This window comes from Solanum verrucosum, unplaced genomic scaffold (assembly GCF_900185275.1).
Source record: "Solanum verrucosum unplaced genomic scaffold, falcon-dt-bn FXZP01000231.1, whole genome shotgun sequence".
Lineage (NCBI taxonomy): Eukaryota > Viridiplantae > Streptophyta > Magnoliopsida > Solanales > Solanaceae > Solanum > Solanum verrucosum.
In genome coordinates this window covers 1,032,495-1,044,841 of record NW_026020176.1, presented here as the reverse complement: position 1 = coordinate 1,044,841, position 12,347 = coordinate 1,032,495, and the positions used below count along the sequence as shown (strand labels likewise).

General features: G+C 37.2%; 1 pseudogene; it reads left to right on the top strand.

The window, feature by feature from the left end:
* Nucleotides 1-584: 584 nt before the first annotated feature.
* Nucleotides 585-10,263, top strand: LOC125828983 (uncharacterized; annotated as a pseudogene).
* Nucleotides 10,264-12,347: the final 2,084 nt, after the last annotated feature.

Here is a 12,347-nt window from a genome sequence, read left to right as displayed (position 1 = left end):
CATAGATGACGTTGTTGGGAAAGAATGTCTTCTTGAACTCTTCTCAGAATTGCTCCCAAGTGTTGATGGTGCAAAGCCCCTTCCGTATCTCGGACTCTTTACGCCTCCACCAAAGCATGGCCATCTCCAAGAGGTACAACGCGACAGTGTTGATCTTGTTCTCATCGCTCTTCACCCTATTGCACTTGAAGTAGTTCTCCAAATGCCATATGAAATTCTCCACCTCTTGCGTATCACGGACGCCTTTGAGGTGGCTTGGGAGCCTCAACCTTGGCCTCCCTATATCTGTCGAACAACGAGGGTCCTTCAACTTCAATGCCCACTTTGAGTGCTTTCATCTCGGCCTTCATGGTTTTAACTGTGCTTAATGCATCCATGAGCCGACATCCAAGGAAGAGATGATGTTTTCTCTCATATTCCGCATGCCTATGCGCCTCCAACTCTTTGAAGATGTTTTCATTTTTGTCAAAGGTGAAGTCCTCAAGAGTCTTGAACTTTTAATCGACCCCGTTGAAGCGTCTGTCTAAAATCACCACAACCTACCTTGTTGTGTCAACCCCACAATCCACTCAATTCTAGGCATAATGTCTACGGGTTGTTCCCACGTTCATCATCACTTGCCTCAGTGGCTGAAGGTGAGTGGGATGTTAATGCTTCGCTTCGTGTAGGTTCACACAACAATTCCTCATTCTTCTTAAGATTTTTCCTCCCTTTTTTGGTGCTTCATCCACCATCCGGCCTAACGTTGTCGGTGCTAGCAGCGTTAATGTCTCCTCATTTGCCATTCCCATTAGTATCAAGTTTTGCTTTGATACCACTTTGTCAGGGCCTTAGACTTCTATGAAGCACACTGTGCGGCACTAGACAACTCGTTCATGAATCTTTCACGATCTTGCAAGCTCAAGTAAGCCTTTTAATACTAAATTGCTAAGAGAATGGAGAAAAACACAAGAGAGTTTATAAGAAGGCTTTTGTATTGCTTTGGAAGATTGCTTGCTTTTGCTTGGTTGATTTACCTATGGATGCCCCTCTATTTATACTACTAACTTAGGGGCAAAGTGTAAATAATAATTGTTACATAAGTCCCTACATATTTACAAATAAACCTTTTTTCTAGAATTCTCTACATGCGTAGACTATTCTAAGGCTTTTCAAGAATTCTTCTTAGCTATTCTAGAGTCTTTCCAAGAAGTTCTTCATGGTTCTAGAATCTTCTCATAAATGCTAATATACTTATGCTTCCAAATGGACAACTTTATGCCACGTGGAACTGACATGGCGTGATGAGGTGGCGGGTCATGACACTCTTCCCCACCTGATGTAGATGCATTTCTCTAGGATCATGCATAAATAGGCTAACAACGCTTGCAGCAAATGCAATGTCTGGCCTTGTATTGGACAAGTAAATCAATTTCCCTACAAGCCTTTATCTACCACATAATCTTTTGGAGCATTGCACAATCTATGATATTGGTGTAGCCACTGGTTTATACCCTAATTTTTCTGTTTCTGAAGCAAATCAAGCACATAATTTTTTTGGGAAATAAAGATTCCTTGTTTTGAGTGTGCCACTTCGATTCCCAAAAAATACTTTAATTTACCAAGCTCTTTGATGTCAAATTCCTTGAGTTAACACTTTTTCAAATTTTGTATCTGCTCTGAATCATCACTTAAGTGTCGTATGAACAAGGTGTGGTCTGCTTGACTTTGTCGATACCCTAGCTTGATCATAACCTTTGTAAATCTTCCAAACCATGCACGAGGGAGGTGATTGCTTTAATCCATAGAGTGCCTTCTTCAGTCAACACAACATTCCCTTCTTGCTTTCAAAACCAGGTGGCACCTCCATATTGATCTCCTCATCTAAGTCTCCATGTAAAAAGACATTTTTTAAATCAAATTGTTGTAGGTTCCAATTAAAAACTGCAGCCAATGATAATAAGATTTTCACTGTATTCATTTTTTCCACTGGGCAAAAGTCTCCAAATAATCAAATTCCATAGGTCTGTGTATAACCCTTTGCTACCCAATGTGCTTTATATCTTTCTTTGGACCCATCTGACTTATATTTCATAGTTAACACCCATTTGCACCTGACCAACCTCTTTCCTTTTGGTAATTCCACAACATCTCAAAGCCGAAAAGAGATGTTCTATTTGCCTAGGTAAGGACCATGAACTTCTAGCTTAGATGGATCCACTAGCTATGTCTTTCTATGATAATCCTACAGGGGCACGTAGTTAGGGGCAAGTAGATTGCTACTAGAGACCCGTCTTCTACTAATGGGAGAGACTCCATCTCAATGTCCTCTCGGTGCTAAGTAAAAATTCCAACATAATAGGCATATTCGTAAACATATCATCATATATGGAAAAACATAATTAAGTCACTAATCCAAGCTTAAGTCATCATAGAGTAGCTCCTTAAATCATGATCCATACATGTGTGAGAAAACCTTTCACCAATCATGATTTCTTAATATGTGAGAATCTTTCAAAATTCTTATGCTGTGAGAAAGCTTTTCACAATTTTATTGATGCTTATCTTGAAAGCAACCTTAGTTCATAAACATTCTTTTCATAAATCATACATAACTTCAATACATCATCATTCACAAATTCGTAGCTTTCTTCATAAATTCATAGTCAAAATCATGAATAATGCATGGGTCCATGTGAAATCAATTGGAAAACGTGTAATTGAATCAAACCATTCATAATAAGATTAAAATCAAACAATTGAATCATAACAAATAGGACCCATGGAGAATTGAATGAAACCCTAATCAAACTTGATGAAATTGACTTAGAACTTGGAAATCTTTTGGGATCCAATGGATGAATTGAACCATTGGTGAATTCTCACATACCTTGATCATCAAAGCCCAAAAGCAATGGAGGAAAAAGGAGACTTGAAGCTTGAACCCTAGTTTCTTCCTTGAACTTGAGAGAGAATTGGGGACAATGAACTTGGATGGGATTTGGGAATTTGAGAGAATAAGAGGGTTCGGATAGAACTAGGGATAGAAAGGTTGTTATAGGACTTAGATTTAGGGTCAAAATGACATAGTATATATGTTAAATGCATAGAAAAAGACTCAAATACCCTTAAGAAATAATTGTCAGTGATCTACGGTTAGGAAGAGGAAAAAGAGAAGAAAGTACAACGTATGTTGTTAAGCTAGTTAGGATACTCATACCAAAGGTCGATTCTCCAGGATGTTCGAGACAGTGATTTTTTCATCTGATAGTCTCGTATTGTATAACCTGAGTGATATGATTAGAACTGAAACATCCTTATGGCTTCCTCCCATGGGCAATTCCAACTAAGAAGTAGGAAGTATAATAGGAAATATACGAGCAGTCATCAGTCCCTGATTATTCCTACAGGGGATAGTTAACAATTTCATAAGCTTATTTTCAGTGCCAAGTTAGCTTTGGGTCCTTCCAGACCCATCTTTATGCAAATTATTTACATATACTTGCCTTGTGTTTCAGTGTATCACCTCTACTTGATGAAAAGAAAAATAAGTTCCTTTCTCTTCAATTCTAGATTTTGTTTTTCTCACTAACGTTTCCCCTTTTTCATTGTCATGCTTTCTTTGAAAGGGGTTATTGCTTATATCGGCAAAATAAATTGGAGGAGGCTTTAGAGTCCTTGAAAGGGCAAGAAGGAAGTACTGAGTCAATGCTGTTGGAATCTCAGATTTTGAATCATTTAGGAAAGATGGGTGCATCTGTCGATATTTATCAAAAGCTCCCGAAATATTTAAACATTCTTTGTTCGCAAACAAAGATCCCACAACTATTTCATCCAATGAAGCATCTTCTCTCAAAATCACACCTGACAAATCGTCTGTTTTACTCCTCGATATTTTTCTTTTTTTTGATACTTTTTTGTTCTGGGCCCTTTTTCTCAGTTTCATACCATGAGATGATTTTGTTTCCAGAGGTTCAAATTCTGATATTGGCTCAACTGGTATCGATGTCTCATCTCTTTCAATCTGCATTTCCTCACGTTGTACAATATTGACTGCATACAAAGAATTATTTTCCGCAATAGCAACAATGAAACAGGAAGTCTTGAAGTTTGGATCATTTTTCAACAAGTAGATGGAAGTAGTAACTTCCTCATCATTTGTTACTTGCATTCCTTTCCTTGTTTCTAGATTCGAGTCAAACCAAATATTTGCTTTAATCTCACCCACTTTCAGTTTTAGACCCTGAAAAATCTTCTCGGCGAGACCTTCAAATGTTATCCCATCATTCACAAGAATTAGCTTGATCTCATGATCCAAATACTTGTTATCTGTAGTCCATTTTCCATTGTAAGCAATATATATGCAAACCCTATCCATCCTACATCAAATAAAACAACCAAACATACTAAATACTTGCAAGCATTAACTTTTAAAATTAAATCTAAAATCACAAATTTCAAATCTTTCGGTGATTAAAAAGCACTAGCTTTTACTTCTTAATCTTAACAACCAAACACATTAAATACTTTGAATCAACAACAACTACGCCTCAGTCCCAAACAAGTTGGGATTGGCTATATGAATCCTGATTTCTTCATTTAAGCTCATATCATATCATCATCATAACAAATAAGGTCCATATGAGTGTAAAATATATCCTCAACTAATGGCTATCACCTTAAGATCTTTTCTTCCATTGTGCCCTATCGTTAGCTAAGTCTATAATTATACCAGGTCTTTTGGGATTACTTTCTTCTATGTGATTTTAGGTCTACCCGGTCCCTTTTTAACATCTTCACTTACCATAGTTTCGCACCTACGGACCAGCACATCTATAAGTACACATAGTGCCGGCAAAATGAGCCTATATTTTTGTAACCCGCCCATATTTTAATGGATTGGGTGATTGACTTTTTACATGGGTAAAATATGGGTTGATACCCATATTCAACCCATAAATCTTGGAGATAAATCTTGTTGCTGGTCTGGTTTCTGCTGGAAGGTTTTCTGAAGTGCAGGGAACCTTGGATTCACTGAGAGTTGAAGCAACTAGCAGTTTTGAATTGGCTTACAGTACTGCCTGCTCTTTAATTGAAAGGGAGAAATACAAAGATGCAGAACAACTGTTATTGTCAGCTAGAAGGCAAGTTTGACTCTAACTAGCTGATCATAACATCATGAAAAAAGTTAGATTCTGTTAGTCCTGACTTGCTTTATTTGTATGACTTTTATCCATTTTATTAACACTTGATGATGCACAATCTATGACTAGTAAAAAACATCAGATATTTCCTTGCTTGGAAGTTATTTTGGAGGGTTTAAGTTGTCATCAAGATGTACTTACTTTAGCAATTGATTTATTCTTGTCTCTATGAACTTAAGGAGAATCTTAAGCATCTTTTATTTTCTTATTTGTGTTTAACTTTTTGTTGGTTTGTTAACCCTTTAGTAATGATAGACTAACAATTTAGAACCAGTCTAATTGAAAAGATGTGTGCCATTACAGTCAAAAGTGCTTGTATGTTGGGGGTTAAAATATCTGCAAAGCCGCTATATCTTCTTATTTGTTGTATGAAAAATGGAGTTTACGGTTCTTTATACAAGAAATAAAGTTTTTTTTAGCCATTCCAATTTTCAGGATCATGCAAATAATGCTTCTGTGTTTTTGATTGGTTATAATTGTTACTTGCCTTTTTATTTTAAGTCTTAATGTCTTCTCTTTGATTTGGTTTGGTTTGGTTTGGGGGGGCGGGGGTTATTAAATAGGGGGCATGTTTATATGAGGCTGTAAATTATAAGTTGCGTTTTGTAGGATGATCTCCTCTTTATATCTTGTAGACAATTGTATGCAGTTTGTTATTTGATGCCAGAGATCATAGGGTAAACTGGAATATCTATTTATGAGATGTTACAAGGGACAAACTGCATTCTGGTCTATTAATTTGGAACAATCGTATATTGATATTTTCTCTCCTTTGTCTTTTTATAAACTTTATGCATTTTTAGAAGTGTCAAATTAAATGTGGTAAAATCTTCCACTTCTTTGCAATTCTCTGTGAAACTTCCAGTTTTTGCATGAATGAAATGAAAATATAGAAGAAAGATGAATATCTTACTGTGGACAATGGAATTACAGAATTGGTCAGGAAACACTAATGGAAGAGAATTTCTCTCTCCAGGATCTAGGGAACGCCCAAGAGGCCGTTGCATCTTATACTGATTTTGTCAAAAGAAATTTGGCCGACGAGTCTTCACTTGCGGTGGCAGTAAATAATCTCATTGCTTTAAAGGGTCCTAAAGATGTCTCTGATGGCCTAAGGAAACTTGATAAGCTAATAGAGAAAAGTGATGGACCAGAGAAGTTCCAGCTTGCTCGTGGACTGAACTTGAAGCTCTCACAGAAGCCAAGGGAAGCAATATATACGAATATGGTGTTGCTGCTACTTCATTCTAATACGATGGATCAGGTATATTATCTGTAAGATTTACATCAGTTTGCAATGGTTCTCCTTTGAACAATTGATGCATTAGAAACAAGGGGACCCATTAATAAACATCCAACTGCTACTGTTTATTCCCCGAGTCTTTTTCCAGCGTTTATTTTTGTCATTGGATTGTTACAAGCTAGAGAACTAGTTGGCGCTCTACCTGGGATGTTCCCTGGTAGCTTGATGAAGAAAGAGTTGAAATAATTGAGAAATTTTTGTGTGTCTTTTCATTGAAATATGTACAGTATTTATGCTAATACAAAAGGAATCTATTCGTAACAAACTATACAGCTGTAAAATTTCTATTTGCCTAAAAATAAATAAATCTAAATGAATATTTACAAGTTTGTTACAGAAACTTCTAGAGGCTAAAATAATCAGATGACTATAAATCATCCAACACATTCTTGATCAATGTTGAGATTTCATTCCACGTGTCCAAGATATATATATACCCAGCTACTACTCTATTTATGTCTTAAACTTGGAGCTTTGTCTGAAATCATCACTCGCCTTCTTCAATTCTTGTAGCTGTTGTGAACCAAGGATAACATGGGAATTATTTTGTTCAACACCCCCTCTCAAGTTGGAGGGGAAAGTAGTGAGACCCAACTTGGCAAGGATTGATCGATGAGATGGTCCGGAAAGGGGTTTAGTAAAGAGATCAGCGACCTGTGAAGGAGACGGAACAAAAGAGAGAGATATCAAGCCAGAAAGAAATTGTTGTCGGACAAAATGGCAATCCAACTCGACGTGTTTGGTTCGTTCGTGAAAAACTGGGTTTTTGGCAATATGAATGGCAGATTGACTATCGGAGTGCACTGGAATAGGTAAAATTGGAATGACGGAAATATCTTCAAGAAGACGAACCAACCATGTTAACTTAGCCACAACACGACGCATGGACCTATACTCTGCTTCAGCGGACGACAAGGAAACAGAAGTCTGTTTTTTTTATTTTCAAGAAATAGGGCAGTCGCCAAGACTGATAAAATAACCAGAAACTGAGCGGCGAGAGTCTGGACAAGATCCCCAGTCAGAATCACAAAAAGCAAGGATCTTGAAGGAAGGATTTGAAGAAAAGAAAAGACCTTGGTCTGGGGAAGACCGAAGATAACGAATGACACGGAGTGCAGCAAGAAAATGAGGCAAACGAGGATTTTACATGTATTGGCTGAGATGTTGTACTAGGAAAGAGAGATCCGGACGAGTATGGGTAAGAAAGTTCAATTTTCCCATTAGACGTCGATATATACTAGGATCAGAAAGAAGCTCCCATTCATCTGCTCGAAGTTTTTGGGACGGATCAAGAGGAGAAGAAACAGAGGGAGACTCAGGAGTATCAAATTCAGCAAGCAAATCAAAAGTAAACTTCCGTTGGCTCAAAATCAGTCCTTGAGACTCTCGAAGGACTTCCATTCCCAAGAAATAGTGAACCTCCCCGAGATCTTTAATTTTGAATTCATGATCAAGAAATTGTTTAAGTGTATGTAGGTCCGTGGGATCATTTCCAGTTAACAATATGTCATCGACGTAGACTGCGACGATAGAAACAGAGGTCCCTACCTTTTTATAAAAGAGAGAATAATCATTGAGTGAAGATGTATATCCTTTGAAATTAAGAGCAACAATCAATCTGGCATACCACTGTCGGGATGCCTGTCGCAGCCCATAAAGTGATTTTTTTAGACGACAGACCAGATTGGGGTGAGGAGGTTCCATTCCAGGTGGAAACTTCATATATACTTCCTCTTGTAAGGTTCCATGTAAAAAAGCATTATTAACATCTAGTTGGTAAACTCTCCAATCATTCTTGACAGCCACAGTAAATAAGCAACGAATGGTAGTCATTTTTACCACCGGAGAAAATGTTTCATGAAAATCAATCCCCTCACGTTGTGTATCCCCTCTTATAACCAATCGGGCTTTGAGTCTTTCAATTCCACCATCAGATTTATGCTTTACCTTGTAGACCCATGGGGAAGTGAATAAGCCTCTCATCTTGTAGAGACTTAGTGATTTTTGCCTTACCTCCACAAGAGCAAGTGCATCCACAATTAACATCAGCATTTAGAGTCTCCAATTCATCACACAGTCTTTTGAATTTGGTGAAATATCCTGCTATGTCACTTGATCCTTGAACTAAGTCGCTTAGCTCCTTTTGCAGGTGATAGAGTTCAGCCCCAATTGTTTGGCCAAAACGTGCCTCCAGATCTGCCCAGAGGTCCCGTGCAGTCTTCGAATATATGACACTTCCAGATAAATCCTTGGATAGAGAGTTCAACAACCAAGACAACACCATGTCGTTGCATCTATTCCAAGGTTTGAAGTCTGGTGAATCTGCAGATGGTTCCAAAGCAGAGCCATCTATGAAAGCAATCTTATTTTTTGCTGAGAGAGCTATCAGGACTGATCTACGCCATCCACCATAGCCCTTGCCGTCAAAAATGAAATTAATAAGACTCATTCCTGGGTAATCCGAGGAATGAAGGAAAAGATGGTGATTAGAATCCTTAGAACTGGATCCTGAGTTAGTGATAGTTGGAGTTTCATCAGAAGAAACCATAGCAGCAGATATAGCGTTGAAAGAAGAAGAATTAGGAAGATGAAATCAGGAAATTTAGGATCAGATTTCCTGCTTTGATACCATGAAGAAAGAGTTGAAATAATTGAGAAATTTTTGTGTGTCTTTTCATTGAAATCTGTACAGTATTTATGCTAATACAAAAGGAATCTATTCGTAACAAACTATACAGCTGTAAAATTTCTATTTGCCTAAAAATAAATAAATCTAAATGAATATTTACAAGTTTGTTACAGAAACTTCTAGAGGCTAAAATAATCAGATGACTATAAATCATCCAACACATTCTTGATCAATGTTGAGATTTCATTCCACGTGTCCAAGATATATATATACCCAGCTACTACTCTATTTATGTCTTAAACTTGGAGCTTTGTCTGAAATCATCACTCGCCTTCTTCAATTCTTGTAGCTGTTGTGAACCAAGGATAACATGGGAATTATTTTGTTCAACACTTGATGCTTATACTTCTTCAAGCTGCTGTACATGTGAGAGAGAACAAGGCTGCTAAAGCTGAAGAAATACTTGGACAGTATGCAGATAAGTTTCCTGACAGGTCCAAGGTTATCCTGCTTGCAAGGGCTCAGGTTGCTGCAGCTGCTGGCCATCCACAGATTGCAGCTGATTCCTTGGCGAAAATACCTGACATTCAACACAAGCCTGCAACTGTTGCCACTATTGTCTCTCTCAAGGAACGGGCTGGAGATACTGATGGTGCTGATGCTGTGTTTGATTCCGCAATCAAGTGGTGGTCAAATGCCATGACTGAAGACAATAAGCTCAATACCATCATGCAGGAGGCAGCTGCTTTCAAGCTCAGGCATGGAAGGAAAGAGGAGGCAGCACGCCTTTATGGGCAGCTAGTGAAAAGCCATGGAAGTAAGGTCCAAATGCTGGTGCCACTGAAACATACGGAGGGAAGAGTAAGGATAAGGCGAAGAAAAAGACGAAGAGAAAGCCGAAATATCCGAAGGGCTTTGACCCAGCTAATCCAAGACCTCCACCTGATCCAGAGAGGTGGCTTCCCAAGAGGGAGAGGTCTAGTTACAGACCAAAGAGAAAGGATAAGAGAACAGCTCAAATTAGAGGTTCTCAAGGTGCAGTGGCTAAAGAGGCAGCGAGCAATAGCGATATGAAGTCAAACCAGCCAGCTAATCCAAAAGGAGCCTCTCAGAATGCAGTGCAATCAAAGGCATCATCCAAATCTTAACTTTGAAATTTGTTGCAAATAAATTGGCACGCCTAGTGGGACCAAATCTGTCATCCATCTCTTCTCTCACAAATCAAATATGCCACAAAACCTCAAAGGTGGAAGAATGTATACTTCAAGCTCCGTCTTTGAGTTTATCAAGTCTACCCTCCGACAAGCCATGAAGCAGGGGACATTTGTAGACATTGAAATCTTGTGGGACTCTACAAGACGTGTCCGATTTCAATTTGGATTCTACAAGAGATGTTCAATTCCAGTTAAGGTTCTTGGAGGCTATCCACCCTAAAGCCTAGTTCATGCCTATATAAAGGATACTATATTCCTTGAAAAGAAATCTCAAAAATTCCATAAATTCATGGGATATTCATCAAGATGTAGCCTCATATGTTCGAGAAATAAGTCACTAACGATCCTCGAATTATGAAGATCAAGTGCAAATCATATTCTTAAGAGGGAGAAGAATCAAGGAAGGAACGGATTTGTACCTACACTGTTTATCAATATTTTTTTTATGTTTCTTCATATTTTATTTGTGATTACAATTTGTTTTCTATCACCTTTAAAAATTGTTGCAAACAGTGTGCATATGGCATTTCATTCAATTGAAACCTTTCACATGTGTAAATTTTTTGTTTCAAGAAGACTATGTCATGATTCACTCCATCAATCACTATATGTCGATAATTTGAAGAACTCGTCACCTACTTATGTAATACAGTTTATTAATTGACATGTGAATTGAAAGGTCCCACAAGATTATTTTAAAATAAATTATAAAAAAGACAATATTGAAAATCTATATTATTCCTAATTAGAATGCCCAAGTAGAAGACAAGAAACAATTTTTTTTTTTGAGAAAATGGTCTAAAAACCTTCCAATCTATATCCGAAATCTCAACTACACACTTCAACTTCACAGGTGTCCTACCCCCTGAACTATTTAAAAATGAAATAAATAACCCCTTAAAACGCTATAACCACTCATGTGTCTTGTGGTGAAACACACGCACTTGACACGTGTTTTTCACCAATTAATCTTTTTTAATTATTTTTTCTCCTTCTTCTTTATCCTTTCTTCCTCAATTATTTTTCAACCTTAATTCTTTGTGAAAGTTTCGATTTAAAATAATATTGAGGGATTTGAATCCAACTTGGGAGAATTTATTTTTTTTGTTGAAGATTTAATTACCCAGTGTAGTTGTAGAGAAATGTAGACTTGCCACCTCTTCCATCCTTTTCTTCAACCCCGCCGCTAAAAAAATCGATATCACCGCCACCATCTCCCCCTCCACCTCCACGACCCCTAGATGTTTTACTAGGGATAAACTATGATCTAATCCTTTCAGGTTAACTTTCTCATTATCTCTTAGTTATAGGAGTTTTTTTTCAAAAACAGATGAGGAATTTTGAATAGAGATCTAGAAGCCAAATGGTTTTTGAGGAGTTTAAGAAAATGATGAACGCGGCGGCGGATTTTGAATAGAGATATGATCCTTGGTTCCGCCTTTATCACCTTCCATCTCTTCACCAATAACCCTTTCACTTTCTTCACCTGCTCAAAGTTTTAACCCAAAAAATATTTGTTATCTTGTCAGTGAATTGAATACAAAGTTTAGTCTTCTATAATAAATAAATTTAATCTAAACTCTCTTTAGTATATAAAGTAGTTGAATTTATATTCAACAGTAAAAAAGAAGTATCTTTCTTCAAAAAGTTAAGAACATTGTTATGTAAAGACACAAAATCTTATCAAGAGAAGAAAAAGTTTGATGGATTGGTTTAGATTACAAATTAATTCTTTACAAAGATTAATAATTAATTAGGAGATGAATTTCCAAAAGGTTGCCGGAAAATCTTCAAACTCCGACCATGACAAAATTTAGATCAGAAAAATAGTTTAGATAATAAGAAAGAGAAAGAAAACAATGAAAAAAGAAAGAGAAAAAACTATCAAAAAGATAATAAAAAGGAAAAAATAGGCAGTCCACTCTCTCAAAGAGAGTGAATGCACTCTCTGTGCCAACTCAGTTATTTATTTCATTTTAAATAGTCCAAGGGGTGTGATAAGACACCCGTAAAATTAG